The following is a 14,348-nucleotide window of genomic DNA, read 5'->3' as shown; positions in this document are numbered from 1 at the left end:
TGAATTTGCCTAATGATATTGATTGTACGACTATTCATACACAAGCTGATGAACAGCGACAAGTGACATTTGAAGATATTTTGCCAATCTCTTAAGTGCAGCCTACCAACCGAAAGAGACCACATCGTAATGCTATTTATAATACATTGTCTCCGTCCAAAATCCAACACATAAAAGAAAGAAAATCACGTGCCGTGGCTACAAAACCTAAGTTTTCTAGATCTCTTCATCGTCAGGAATATAGACCCACCAATACTAAGACTTCCAACGATACATCGGACATGTTAAAGGCTGGGCCTTCTATTCGCGTCATGACTAGGGAATCATCTAAGGCAAGGAAAGAAGATTTTTGTGGACAGTGTAACGGTTATTATTATGATGACTCTGGAGATGCTAAAATCTGGATTCAATGTACTTTTTGTAGTGCTTGGGTACATGAAACCTGTGCTCAATCCTACGGTCGAATGACAAAAACTAAATATTTTTGTGGTGACTGCTTTGATGAGTAGGTAACGTATATAAATGATGTAATTATAAATGATGAGTAGGTAACCTATATAAGTGATGTATTACTTCTGTAGTTAGCCCATGTCCAATATCTTAGTTAAGTAGTAGCTTGTGTTAGACCCTATATAGTAGTTAGCCCTTACATATAATACTTGTAGCCTGGCTTTTATATCATTTATCCAACTATGTACATCAGGATGTCCAATTGTTGTGTTTATCCATGTGTATGTTGTGAATAATATAACGTCATAATACTAATATACGATGGATGTTTTTTGTTTCTTGTGGTTGTGTATAGTTGAAGTGTGTCACTTCGCGTACACAATTTCTTGTGAGTATCGTTTCAATATCCTGCATGTTATCGAGCAAACAACGTTACAGGACTATCATAGCGACTTCTACCCTACACTCGCCTAGAGGTCATACAGTTTAACGTATCTCAACTAAATTTTAAACTTAACGTTTTTAATGTTAGTATGTGATTATCCAGAAGGGTTTCTCGAATTTTATTTCTACCTCTAAAATAAGGGCGGTTTACACAAGGGTGAAAATTAAAAAAGTGTAATTTTCTCTAAAAAAAAGAAGGATCTAACAATTTTGTTAATATTTCAAAAATCTATTTTTCCAGCAACAATTCCATACTGTGATATAAGTCATTTTTCTGGGAAAAATCGAGAGAAGACAATTTACTCTTTGCAGTGAGGTTTATCGGATGATTTTCTCAAATACGATTCACGTGATTTTTCATATTTTTTTTTTTATAAATACATATTTCATTATTTAATTATGTCATAACTCACTTATCCTGAGAAAATGTACGGCGAATACCTTATTATTGGGGTGAGTGCTTTTTGGACAACTTTATCAAAAACGACTCACGTCATCTTTTATTCTATGAGGAGAAATCCCAAGTTCAAGGAATGTTGTTACGGTTTCGGCATTTGTGACACAACTACAATGAATCTTGTGCAATACAGTCCTTGGGTTGCTTAATTATGATTTTGGCATGTGTGAACACGTCGTAACCAATTACTGCATGAACTTTCATAGACGTAATTTTTGTGTGCAATCTGTTAGTTTAGGCTAGGGTTACAATATTCCGCAACGAATTCTGTTTGAAGCTTTGATTGTAGTTGGTGCGAGGTGCCATTCTAAAAATCGCTTTGAGTTATACATTTTAGCAATATGTTTATAACAAAAAAATATTTTATTCTTCATACAAAATTAACGCTTGGTTACTTTGGTTAAGTTTGAGTTGTTGAATTCAAATGGATATTTCTTTACCAGTCATGCGTTTTATTCTTCATACAAAATTAACGCTTGGTTACTTTGGTTAAGTTTGAGTTGTTGAATACAAATGGATATTTCTTTACCAGTCATGCGTTTTATTCCTCATACAAAATTAACGCTTGGTTACTTCGGTTAAGTTTGAGTTGTTGAATTCAAATGGATATTTCTTTACCAGTCATGCGTTTTATTCTTCATACAAAATTAACGCTTGGTTACTTTGGTTAAGTTTGAGTTGTTGAATTCAAATGGATATTTTTTTACCAGTCATGCGTTTTATTCTTCACACAAAATTAACGCTTGGTTACTTTGGTTAAGTTTGAATTGTTGAATTCAAATTAATATTTCTTTAGCAGTCATGCGTTTTATTCTTCATACAAAATTAACGCTTGGTTACTTTGGTTAAGTTTTAGTTGTTGAATTCAAATGGATATTTCTTTACTAGTCATGCGTTTTATTTTTCATACAAAATTAACGCTTGGTTACTTTGGTTAAGTTTTAGTTGTTGAATTCAAATGGATATTTCTTTACCAGTCATGCGTTTTATTCTTCATACAAAATTAACGCTTGGTTACTTTGGTTAAGTTTGAGTTGTTGAATACAAATGGATATTTCTTTACCAGTCATGCGTTTTATTCCTCATACAAAATTAACGCTTGGTTACTTCGGTTAAGTTTGAGTTGTTGAATTCAAATGGATATTTCTTTACCAGTCATGCGTTTTATTCTTCATACAAAATTAACGCTTGGTTACTTTGCTTAAGTTTGAGTTGTTGAATTCAAATGGATATTTTTTACCAGTCATTCGTTTTATTCTTCACACAAAATTAACGCTTGGTTACTTTGGTTAAGTTTGAGTTGTTGAATTCAAATTAATATTTCTTTAGCAGTCATGCGTTTTATTCTTCATACAAAATTAACGCTTGGTTACTTTGGTTAAGTTTTAGTTGTTGAATTCAAATGGATATTTCTTTACCAGTCATGCGTTTTATTTTTCATACAAAATTAACGCTTGGTTACTTTGGTTAAGTTTTAGTTGTTGAATTCAAATGGATATTTCTTTACCAGTCATGCGTTTTATTCTTCATACAAAATTAACGCTTGGTTACTTTGGTTAAGTTTGAGTTGTTGAATTCAAATGGATATTTCTTTACCAGTCATGCGTTTTATTCTTCATACAAAATTAACGCTTGGTTACTTTGGTTAAGTTTGAGTTGTTGAATTCAAATGGATATTTCTTTACCAGTCATGCGTTTTATTCTTCATACAAAATTAACGCTTGGTTACTTTGGTTAAGTTTGAGTTGTTGAATTCAAATGGATATTTCTTTACCAGTCATGCGTTTTATTCTTCATACAAAATTAACGCTTGGTTACTTTGCTTAAGTTTGAGTTGTTGAATTCAAATGGATATTTCTTTACCAGTCATGCGTTTTATTCTTCATACAAAATTAACGCTTGGTTACTTTGGTTAAGTTTTAGTTGTTGAATTCAAATGGATATTTCTTTACCAGTCATGCGTTTTATTCTTCATACAAAATTAATGCTTGGTTACATTGGTTAAGTTTTAGTTGTTGAATTTAAATGAATATTTCTTTACCAGTCATGCGTTTGAAGCACTATTCTCCTTCCTGTAATAATGACATTCTTTAAAGCATTTGCCTATAAACACAAAGTTGCCAGCTACTTGAGAATAACACCCTCTCAAGACTATTATAGGATTGCTCAACAATATTCTATTCGGAGAAGTTGTATAGGTGTAATCATAATAACTTTATAAGAAACACAACATCCCATTTTTCGGATCGCGTGTGCTAATGGGTTAACATGCAGTGTACGAACAGCGTGTCAGAACGCAGAATTGTGTACTAATCAGTTGGCGGAATTTCACAAATCGAGCAAAAACCCACCCACACAGCAAAAAAATGAGGTGTTGAAACCACAAAATGACTACCACTTTAGCATGTTACTTGTGTGTCAACTCCAAGCTTTTCTTTTCTTTTTTTTTTTTTTTTTTTTGAGGAAAACAGGATTGATTGAAATCTTTATTGTTGTTGCATAATATTTGGAAATATGAAAAAATGCCACTAGAGGGTTTTGCCCTCTCTCTTGGCCTGGGATGTGGAAGCATCAATTAACTTTTATTACATTGTTGCTGGGCAATGTGCTGTAAAGAAAATGTTGGTAAGTAACAATTACTAAAACGCAAGATGTTGCAAACACATATATGCATTTCAATATAAAAAAAACTTGAAAGAAAAACAAAATATAAACATTAACAATAACTAACACATAATAGGATAATATAATAATAAGTGCTTTAGATAAATAATAGTAAAGAGGTGCAGTAAAGCATCAAATAAATGAATATTCAAAATATGAAAAACGTGCTAGCGAAATATAGGCATATTGTAATGGACGACATTCATATTCATGATAATGAATGCAGTGCACATCACATCACAACACAATGAAATAAGTTAGTGACACGAATGCTGGTTAGTCTTCTGTCTTGCCGCGGCTCAAGACTGACGAAAAACGTTGGGAAGCCCTTATTAGTGTTGTGGGAGACAGTGCTATGATGGTAAAAGATGAGGAATATCATGATGAATGAGCTGTCGTCGGAAAAATCTTGCATGATGATGATCGTCTGGATGTGATCGAGCACAAATGGAAATGAGGATGCTGAGTGGTGTATAGCAGTATCGGAACTGGGAGTCTTGTTCCAAGTCTATGAATATGATCTCGAGAAATATATCTTTATATGAATGGAGACAGTTAGCTATATATTTTTGCCGTAATAGAGCAATATGTTGGACAAGCGGAGGAAAATCGATCTTATTATAAAGATCATCATTGGGGTATGGTAGTTTTATGCGAAATGCGAGTCTGATAGCATAACGTTAGAGAATTTCTAATCTATTGTAAAACTTCTGCGGAGCAGAGCACCAGGCTATATGACCGAAAGTGAGGACACTACGCATAAAGGCTTTATAAGTATTCAGTAATAACTTAGAGTTTAACCCCCAGTTTTGACCCACGAGTCGGCGTAAAACCTGTAATCGATTTTTTGCTTTCCCAACAAGTTTCTGGAGTTGGGCTGTCCACCGCAATTTATCATCGAAAAGAAATACCTAGATAGGTAACAGTTTTAGTCGGCTGTAGAAGATGATCACCAACACGTATCCGTAGCAAATTTGGATTACGGTGAACCTTACTGCGGCGGTTGGGCGGTAAAATTACTAGCGTTTGTGTCTTATCTTCGTTAACGGTGAGTCTCCATTTATCACACCATTGAAGAAATGCAGTAATTGTAGCCTGTAAGTGGATATTAATTTGCTGAATTGTTTTACCAAGCGTGAGAAAAGCGGTATCATCCGCATATTGGAACAAATATGTATTAGATGCTGGAGATGGTAAATCCGATGTATAGAGGATGTAAAGAAGTGGTGATAAGCTTGAACCCTACTGTACGCCGGTCAGTGGGAATATCGGATGTGATAATGTACCATTGATGTTCACATAGGCAATACGATTCAGTATAAACGAATATATAACTCGAAGATAAGTAAGAGGAATTCCGAGTTTCAATAGTTTATAAAATAAGCCGTAATGCCAAATGCGGTCAAACGCCTTCTCGAGGTCCATGAGTACGAGGCAAGACGGTAATGCTTTGTTATAATGATTGGTAATTATAGTGGTAAGGCGAAGTATTTGGTCATTGATACTATATAGCGGCCGGAATCCTGTTTGATGAGAAGGTAGAAGGTTATGTTCACTAAGATATGGATGGAGACGACGTACCAGGAATTTTTCAAACAGTTTACCCAAGTAGAAGTTAATTGTATGGGTCGATATGAAGTCACGGAGTAAGGTGGTTTGTTAGGTTTTAAGAACATACAGACCTTAGACACCCTCCAGTCCTGCGGATAATAGCCAGTGCGTAAAATAAACGTATATATTGTTGCTAAGAAGAGAAAAAACTGCAGTGAGCATTCCTTAAGAATTCTATAAGATATACTATCGAAACCAGGAGCAGTATTGCGTTTGCGTTTGAGGGCTTCACGTATTTCATCAGTAGTAATCGCCTGAGTCAAAGGATTGGTGTTATCTAACTCATGCGATATCGAAGGCTGAAGTAAGTTGCTAATTGCCGGTTCAGATATTCGTAGACTTAAGCGATGTGTGGAAACAGGTGGTGTAAAGACTGATTGCAAATGAGATGCAAAAGCGTGAGCTTTTGCCTGATCTGTTTGCAAAAGATGATCGTCCTGTACAAGAGGGTCTGTAGTACTAACTTTCTGCCCAGTCAATAGGTTAAATTTTTCCAGTACCTTGTAGGACGTATTTCAGTGTTCAGCTTGTTGCATGTTTTACTCCAGCTAAGCCGTTTGTGCGCAACAATATAGTTGTGAACTGTGCGTTGCCAACAACGCGCCTGAGCCAAATATTCTGGATTTCGTGTCTTTTCAAATTCACGAAAATACTGCCTGGATTTTCTTACAAGTGAAAGATATTCAGGTGGCAACATTGGTTGATACGTTTTACCATGGTAGGTAGGGATATTTTTATTAGCACTTTCAACAAGAGCAGTTGTAATGCTCTGAACGGCTTTGTTGAGATCAGTTTCAGACGTCGGCGGTTCCAACTGATCCACTGCTATACTGATATCAGTTCGATACTGCTCCCAATTAGCTTTATCGTACAAGAATAGAGTTCTTTTGAATGATGGAGACGATGGTGAGCGGGCATGGTTGATTGTAACCTTTATGGGTAGATGATCACTACCGATGCAATCCAAAACAGATACAGTGGCTTTAGCAACTAATGTAGGTGTACTAATTAGAACATCAGGGGTAGTTTGGCTACTAGGCCTGGTATGCCTGGGTAGGTTATATATATGGCCATGTAAGCCCAGAGATATATAGTCAGAGAACTGAGGTTTATCTCTGTCGGAGCGACTGTGGATATTGACATCCGCCAAGATTAGAAGATTGCGATACTGCGAAAACAAATAACGAAAGAATTCTAGCGGAATAATATGCCCGGGACGGACATAGATCGTAGCAACAGTTAGCGCTAAGTTTGAAAGATAGATTGTCGTCACTAAGTGCTCTGGCAATGGAACATTTATTGATACAGAGTGACATCTATAAGAAAGTTTATTGCGGATTCCAATCGCTACACCGCCTTGTGCTCTGGCGTTGGTGTCTGGGTAATCATGCCGTACAAACTGATACCTAGGAAAACGTACGGTATGTGCTGGTTTAAGCGCTGTCTCGTTTAAAACGAATATATCGACTGTTTCTTCTAAATGTAGTTGTTTAAATAGTATTTTATGTTGAGATAACGATCGAATATTCATAAAAAGGATGGTAAGACCCATACTCAGACAGAAAAGGTTCGGTTTAAACTGCAGTATCACGTGGTGCAATATGAAAGTGAACAAATGGACCAGAATTGGTGGCATACAGATTAACTTGAAATATAACAGAGGCCGCTGCAATAACATGGTCAAGAAAGAGCTGACGCTGAAATGGAAAAATATTTTGCAAAATAAGAGTGATGTATCTCAGGAAGTTTTCCACAGTGATAGGTGAACCAATAGATTGCGAGAATGGTACTGAAGCATCCGTCGTACGGAGCGGAACTGTCATTTCTGGTTGATTTGGATCAGGTGCCAGCTTAGACTTGCATTTGTAACTGTAAGTAGGGTGCGAAGTACTGGAACATGTGGAACAATGTGGTTGTCTTCCCGTATTAGGACACTCCTTGGTTTCATGTTGTCCTGCACAATACCCACATTTGGGAACATTTGGACATTTTGACGTGACGTGCGCATTGTAAGCTTGACAATTCTCGCATCTAACTGGGAGAGGTGCGGTAGTACGGGATGGCTCAACTCTGTGTCGTTGTTTGAAGATATAAGTTCCGTCTTGCAATAAGGTATCAATAGAAGTTTGGGACGTGGTTAAAACACGAACCATGTATGTAGCACCATTGTTATTTTTAATGCGAATACATTTCGCTACGTCAATGCATTCTGCTTTAAGTTCCTCGAGAACTTCATCATCTGTTACTTCCGGCAGAACACCTCGAATAACAACAGACATCATTGGTGTGCGAGGTGGTGGTGGATTCTGCTTTACCTTATCAGTCAGATTCGAAAGCTTGGCATTTTTACCAAATATTTCATAACTGGCTTTGTTACAGAGTGTTATGCCGAATTTCTCCTCATCTGACTTTATGATAACACCATTCCTGGTGAAAACAATTTGCTTTACACTAGCACGAGGAAGGTATTTCATGATTTAATTGAAAATGTGACGACTATTGCTGTATTTGGCGTCATAATTAGTCAATAGAAATGAATAAATCTTCGGGCGTGTCGGTGATGCAATATAGACTGGAGTTGTTACCGAAGTAGACGGTGTAGGCTCTTGCGGATCTATGGTAAACTGCATTTCTTCCGTACGTTCAGGTGCTTTCTGTATATAAGTAGGTGAACGGGATCGAGAGCGTTTATCTACTGATTCAGCACTGCTTTCAGACAGCGGTCGACTGCGCCGATTTTTGCGATGACCCCTTTCTGTATCTGCCGAGGGATTGCAGGTGGGAGGCACAACTATCCCCGGTAGCCGATGCATGATCCCAAAGGATCAAAGCAATGGAAACTAGATACTCAGATGTACTACTAAAGGCTACTAAAGGCAAAAGAGTTGGTCAGAGTATAAATGCAAACAATGACCACCAAAAGCTAAGATAAAACCTTCCAGAAGATGTGGACCTTCTGTCAGCCTCCTAGGTAGCGTATCTGTACTGATCTCCCAAGTACGTCTGCAATACTTGCTCACAGTTTACTACAGTAACTAACTACGAGAGGAGTTAGGTTCGAAGTTCGATGAACTCCAAGCACATCGCCTTCAGAACATATCAAAAACACCTTGTTACTGGCTGTGAGTAATTGCATTGTTTTTTATTGTTTGGTATAAGCAAAGCTTTGCGAAACATATTTCGCATTCATGGCAAGTAACTAATAACGTTCTATATTTTCTATAATCGGTCACAACAATATTGTTGTAAAGCTGTGAATCATCTGCAAACAGTTACACAGGTAGCAGTGCTTTCATCTATTTTCTTTATCAGTTGTTCTTTTGTCTTAGCACGTATAAACAGAAGATAGCAGCAGTGTTGCCCATATAACTGTTGTCAGACGATTCACAGGTTTAGAATAATATTATTGTGACTGATTACAGAAGACATAGAACATTATTTGTTCCTTGGGATAAGTACCAAATATGTTTCGTAAAGCTTTGCTTATATTAAACGGTAAATATCAATGCAAATTCTCCCAGCTAGTTAGTAGTTATTTCTGATATGCTCGGAAGGCGATGTGCTTTGTGCTGAATTAACACACAAGTAACACGCTAAAGTGGTAGCCATTTTGTGTTGTTTCAACACCTCATTTTTTACAGTGCATGTACAAATTGTGGAAAATCTGATTCATTTATTTTGATAGCCTTAAAAACAATTTAGCACCGTGAGATTTTTTTTGGGCTCTTCCCAAAGCTAAAAATGGGCCTTTTCCGTTTCGCAAATGTACAAGAGATCAACAACCAACGCTACAGCTGAACATCGGAAGATACCAAGAGAGGCTTTTCGTTGATGCTTCCAACAATCGCAGGAGCGATGAACCAAGGGTGTGTGTTCCGAAGATGCCTACTTTGAAGGCGATTAAGTAAATTTATATTGAGGTAATTATACTGTATTTATATTGTGGTAATAAAAAGGTAGAACAACATTCAGGGTACTACTTGTCTGCCCCTCTATTTCATGATTATACATTTCAATAATAACCTGATAATATGACATAAGTGGTTTGTCCTGAAGAAATGTACGAGGGGTTGCTTACTTTTCGGGATTAGTTTTTTTTTTCGATTTGCTTAAAAAAGGACTTAGGCATCATGTTGATATTTCGTAATAGTGTTGTAAACAGAAAAAAAAAACGGTTCGTATTTTTTCAGAAATGTACGTTTTTTTTAAGAAAAAATACATTGCCTCTCGTTTTTTTTCTAAAATTCGTTTTTTTTTTCAAATAGTCATTTGTAATGCATCTTACGTCTATTTAAGTATAAATATTTTTATGTAGGTGTAATCACCGTAAAATGCAACATAAATTAAACGCTAGATACTGATACGCTACAAATATTTTACAATTTACATAAATACTATACCTATTAACAATTCGGGTTTCAGCAGTTTTCATCAATATCAACTAAGAAATAAAAGTAGAAATGAAATTTTGTTTTTTCGTGAAAGCAGGCCTTTAATAAGTACTAAAATAATGTCACGAACAGTAAAAAATTCCAATAACTTGTCTAAAGATAAAAACTAACACTAATTTGCCTAATAGTATTTTTCTAAATGTCATATATAAATAATTTGTCGACTAATATATATGATATGCAGAGCCGGCTCTATCATATCTGTAACACGTGCATTTGCATGGAGCGGCAAGCTTGGATGGTGCGGCAAAATCTGTCATAAGTATATTATTTAAATTAAATATTTCTTGTTGGAAACAGACTTCATGATGATGGTAGTTACATTTACTAAGCTGACCTCCTATTTGAATACTACATTCATAAATTATGTTTACGTTGCATTAGTTTAAGGTCACATGGACAATGCTAAAACAAATGGTCGAATAAATCCGAGCACAAATTGCTTGATTGTTGTCAAATGCAAGAATTCAATTCTCGAATAGTAGTGAATATATGTTCCATTTAGTAAGTTATCACAGTTTGGATATCAAACTAGTCTTGTTTTTGTCAGAAACAAGTTCCTTATCATTGAAGATAGAAACAAGTTTTTAAAAAAATGTTAGAAGATGTAAAAGAAAAATCAGGAAATAAAGATAAAAGAGCTAGTTGCACTGGAATTGCAAACTGATACATTGAGATTGAAGCTCGATAGTGATTTCTATAAAAAGGATTACCATCTTTCCTCTGCAGGCGTGTTTGCTTTATCTTTCACTAACATAATAGATTAATATTTAAAGAAAGAAAAGAAAACAGACACAACGGGATTGCATTTTTAGTAAGTATTTAAGCCTTTCTGAGTACAACTGCACTTACCCTCCCCTTCGTTGTTCATGCTGGAGTAGCATACTTAAAATTATGACTTTTAAGATTTGTTCTTTTTGGAGAAAGGGGGAGGCGGCAAATTATGCCATTGCACGAGGCGACAAATTGACTAGGACCGGCCCTGATGATATGTATATAAAAGACATGAATATAGGATGACTCAATTTGAAGTAATGCAGGGTGTTTCAAAATTAATACTAGGGTTTTGAAACTTTGTAGTATCTATTACAATCAACTTACAATTATAAATATATCAAATGAAAGAGCAACTCAAACAGTTTTGTACGCACGCATGTACATGCATTGTTTCTTCTGTCTGCCGTTAGAAAGAGCAAGTAGCAAAGATGGAGACTAGAGAGCAGAAAGCTTTTTGTGTTTTAATAAAGACTGAATCTGTACAGTGCAACCGTCTGTGTGAAGAATATGAAGGAGACGCTTGCAACTACGTCTTTATAGTTTGTAGTTGCTACAGGTCTAAAGCTTACAGACTACGGTTTACGTGCCAATTTCGCAAGTGAAATATTCCTGCATAACAATGAAGATTTTCTGGATCGTGTCATCTTCAGTGATAAATCGACCTTTCACCTAAGAGCTAATATGAACACTCATAATGTTTACATCTGGCCATCAGCAAATCCTCAGGAGATGGTACAGTTGAAACGAGACTCCCCTAAATTGAATGTGTTTTGTGTCATATGGCGGAAAGTTTATGGGCCTTTCTCGCCTATCGACTAGATATGTGCCGTGTGACGAATGAATCTCACATTGAACACTTGTAGCAAAGACTGTTTGAGGTGCACTTTCACTTGATGCATTGCTTATAATTGTACGTAAAATGTAATAAGTACTACGAAGACTTAAAACCCCAAAGTTTATTTTGAAACACCCTGCATTTCTGGTGGAACTAAGATGTAAAAAGGAGAGAAAATTTTCCTTATACAGTTATTGTTTACAACGATATTATTATTAGTCGAGACTATAACTCCAACGACAACACGAGTTAGTAGTCAAAAAAAAATGTAACCAAATGTATACTCGGTGGCCCAGGTGGCCAAGGTGGCACACAAGGGTGTGTCACTTGTTTAATCCGCTCCTGTGTGGACACTAATTAAGATATCGGGATATTATTCTTGCAAAATATGATTGGACTATAGTTTATCATATTAATTTCTTTTTCTTCTGGTGTCGAATTTCCTTCTCAAATTTCACCCCAGTCAAAATTTTGAGAATTTTCTAATTTCGAATTTCCTTTACTTTTTTTCCCCTGTAGCTTCCTTCGTTGTAGAAAGACATCCTTAAGACTTGGCAGGTAGATACCTCGAATAGGTACATAACTGTTAACATCAATTGGACGGGCCTGCGCGCAGTGTTGCCAATTAGGGAAATTAAAATTCTCCTATATTTGGGCAAAAAATTAGAAATTTTTCTTTATAAATTTGTACCTATACGTCCGAGTGCAAGTCAACTTACGCCAATCAAACATTTGTCCTTACTTAACAAACGCAAGTACAGATCGTTACAATGGGGTAATTAGGCGGCGCACATAAAATTCGTATTTAGGTTCTAACCCTTGATTTTTCTAGTTTTTCCTTACTTTTTTCTGTTCACCGTAATATATGTTTGGTAATTAGAAGCTTTGTTCCTTAAATATCGCCATAATACTTGTAAGGTATATTAGTGGTGTACCAATGTTTAATTTAAGATAGTTTGCGTCTGTATGGTAGCAGTGTTCCCAGCTACAGAAAATTGTAATTCCAGATTTTAGGGGGAAATTTTGGAAAAATTATATGTTTTGTCTCTATTATTTCCCTCTTGTTGGCTATATCGGAACAAACGTACCAGTATCTGGAAGTCTCATCCTTCCTCTACACAACGCACTATAGAAAGTTTCAATAGGATAATTAGGGGAAGTACAGTTGAGGTTTACAGTAGACCTTGTTCTCTAATTGGAAAGATAACTGTGATTTTTTTTAAAGGTAGAATGAGATATTTTTTATTGACATGCTTACTTCATTAGATATCGTCACAATACTTGTAGGATATATTAGAGGGATACCAAAGCTTATTTTAAGATAGTTTGTGTGTGTCTGATAGTAGGGGAAAGTAGCCGTATTTGGGGAGGTTTTTTTTTCATTAAGCCATAAAACGTTCCCTATTTGTAACAGGGTTCTAGCAAAATATGAATGGTGTACGTAGTTGAATTAACTAACTAATACAAAGTGCCAATTGTACGCGCCTTTGGCGTGGGAGACTCGGGTTCGATTCCCGGCGGGAGCTCATGTGGTTCGGATTCCACGTTAATCAGTAGGTCCACGTCTCATATAGCCTCGCTGCTGAAAGGGACGCTAAACTAAAATCAACTCAACTCAACTCAGCAAAGTGCCAATCAGTGACATCGCTGAAAAGTTTTGTGAAAAATGTTGAGTGATAGCAGATTAGGAGTTTTTGTTAGTAGATTTTGAAGTTCCTAATATGGGGAGGAAGCTAAAAATTGAACACAAACTTTTAGGACAGCGAAATCAAACACAATTGTACTGTATCATTCTCTTTTTACTGCTCCCGATTCTTGTGCCATAGCTAGTGAAATACAATTCTTCAGATTTTCGAAACGAAAGTGTTGATAGGACAGACGTCTGACATCCTGTCTGGTGAGTCCATAATAAGGCTCTTCCATTATCTTGCAATAACTTGCTAAGTCCTTTTCCAGTTCTATAGGGAATACCGGTCTTCTTCCTATTCCTTAGGTTTCCTTAGGTATTTTCTTCATACCTATATATCGCTCTAACGTAGTCTGTGGCACCCCAAACACTCGTGCTACTTTAAACGATCCCATTTTTTTCTTTCTGACTGCTTCGATGGCCGCAACCATACGACCTAGGTCCCACTCTCTTCTCGGAGCTATCTGGAAGACGGGAAAACGTCATGTAATACTCTCTGTTGCGAATGGTTTCCAAAATTGAGGCCCCTCAAATTAGGCACCGCACGACCTCCCCAAATAAGGCTCCCTCCTATTTTCACTTTCGTCATATATTTGTAGTCCTTCAAACCACAATTCCTTACAATAGAGTGAAACAATTCTACAGACTTTACTTACTTCTCAGGATCCTTCACGCCTTCCCAGCAAGTATCACTGTTCTGTACATTAAAAGCATTGACGATAGTCCAAAACTTTCGCACAGTCCGAAAACATACACTTCACACTACTGCTTCCACTATAACAGCCATGCGGCTCCTGAGCTCTGGAATCTTCCACAAAGCCTTTGTACAGCGGGGGACACTTCTAAATGGTACACCTTAGCCGTAAATCTCCATATGGCTGTACCATTTAGAAGTGTCCCCCGCTGTACAGTGCTTTCAGAGTGCCATACTAGGTGTCAGGATCTCGTCGACTGAGATACGCCACCTCCCCA

The 14,348-nt window shown here is 36.6% G+C and overlaps 1 protein-coding gene across 2 annotated transcripts in view; it reads left to right on the top strand.

Moving 5' to 3' along the window:
* The window catches only part of LOC145665244 (glutamate receptor ionotropic, kainate 2-like), a 1,018,072-nt gene that overhangs the window by 603,602 nt on the left and 400,122 nt on the right, over positions 1-14,348 (top strand). The window lies entirely within an intron of this gene.

The sequence above is a fragment of the Thermobia domestica genome, chromosome 1 (assembly GCF_964235325.1).
Source record: "Thermobia domestica chromosome 1, izTheDome1.hap1.1, whole genome shotgun sequence".
Classification (NCBI taxonomy): domain Eukaryota; kingdom Metazoa; phylum Arthropoda; class Insecta; order Zygentoma; family Lepismatidae; genus Thermobia; species Thermobia domestica.
This window is presented reverse-complemented; position numbering and strand designations above follow the sequence as displayed.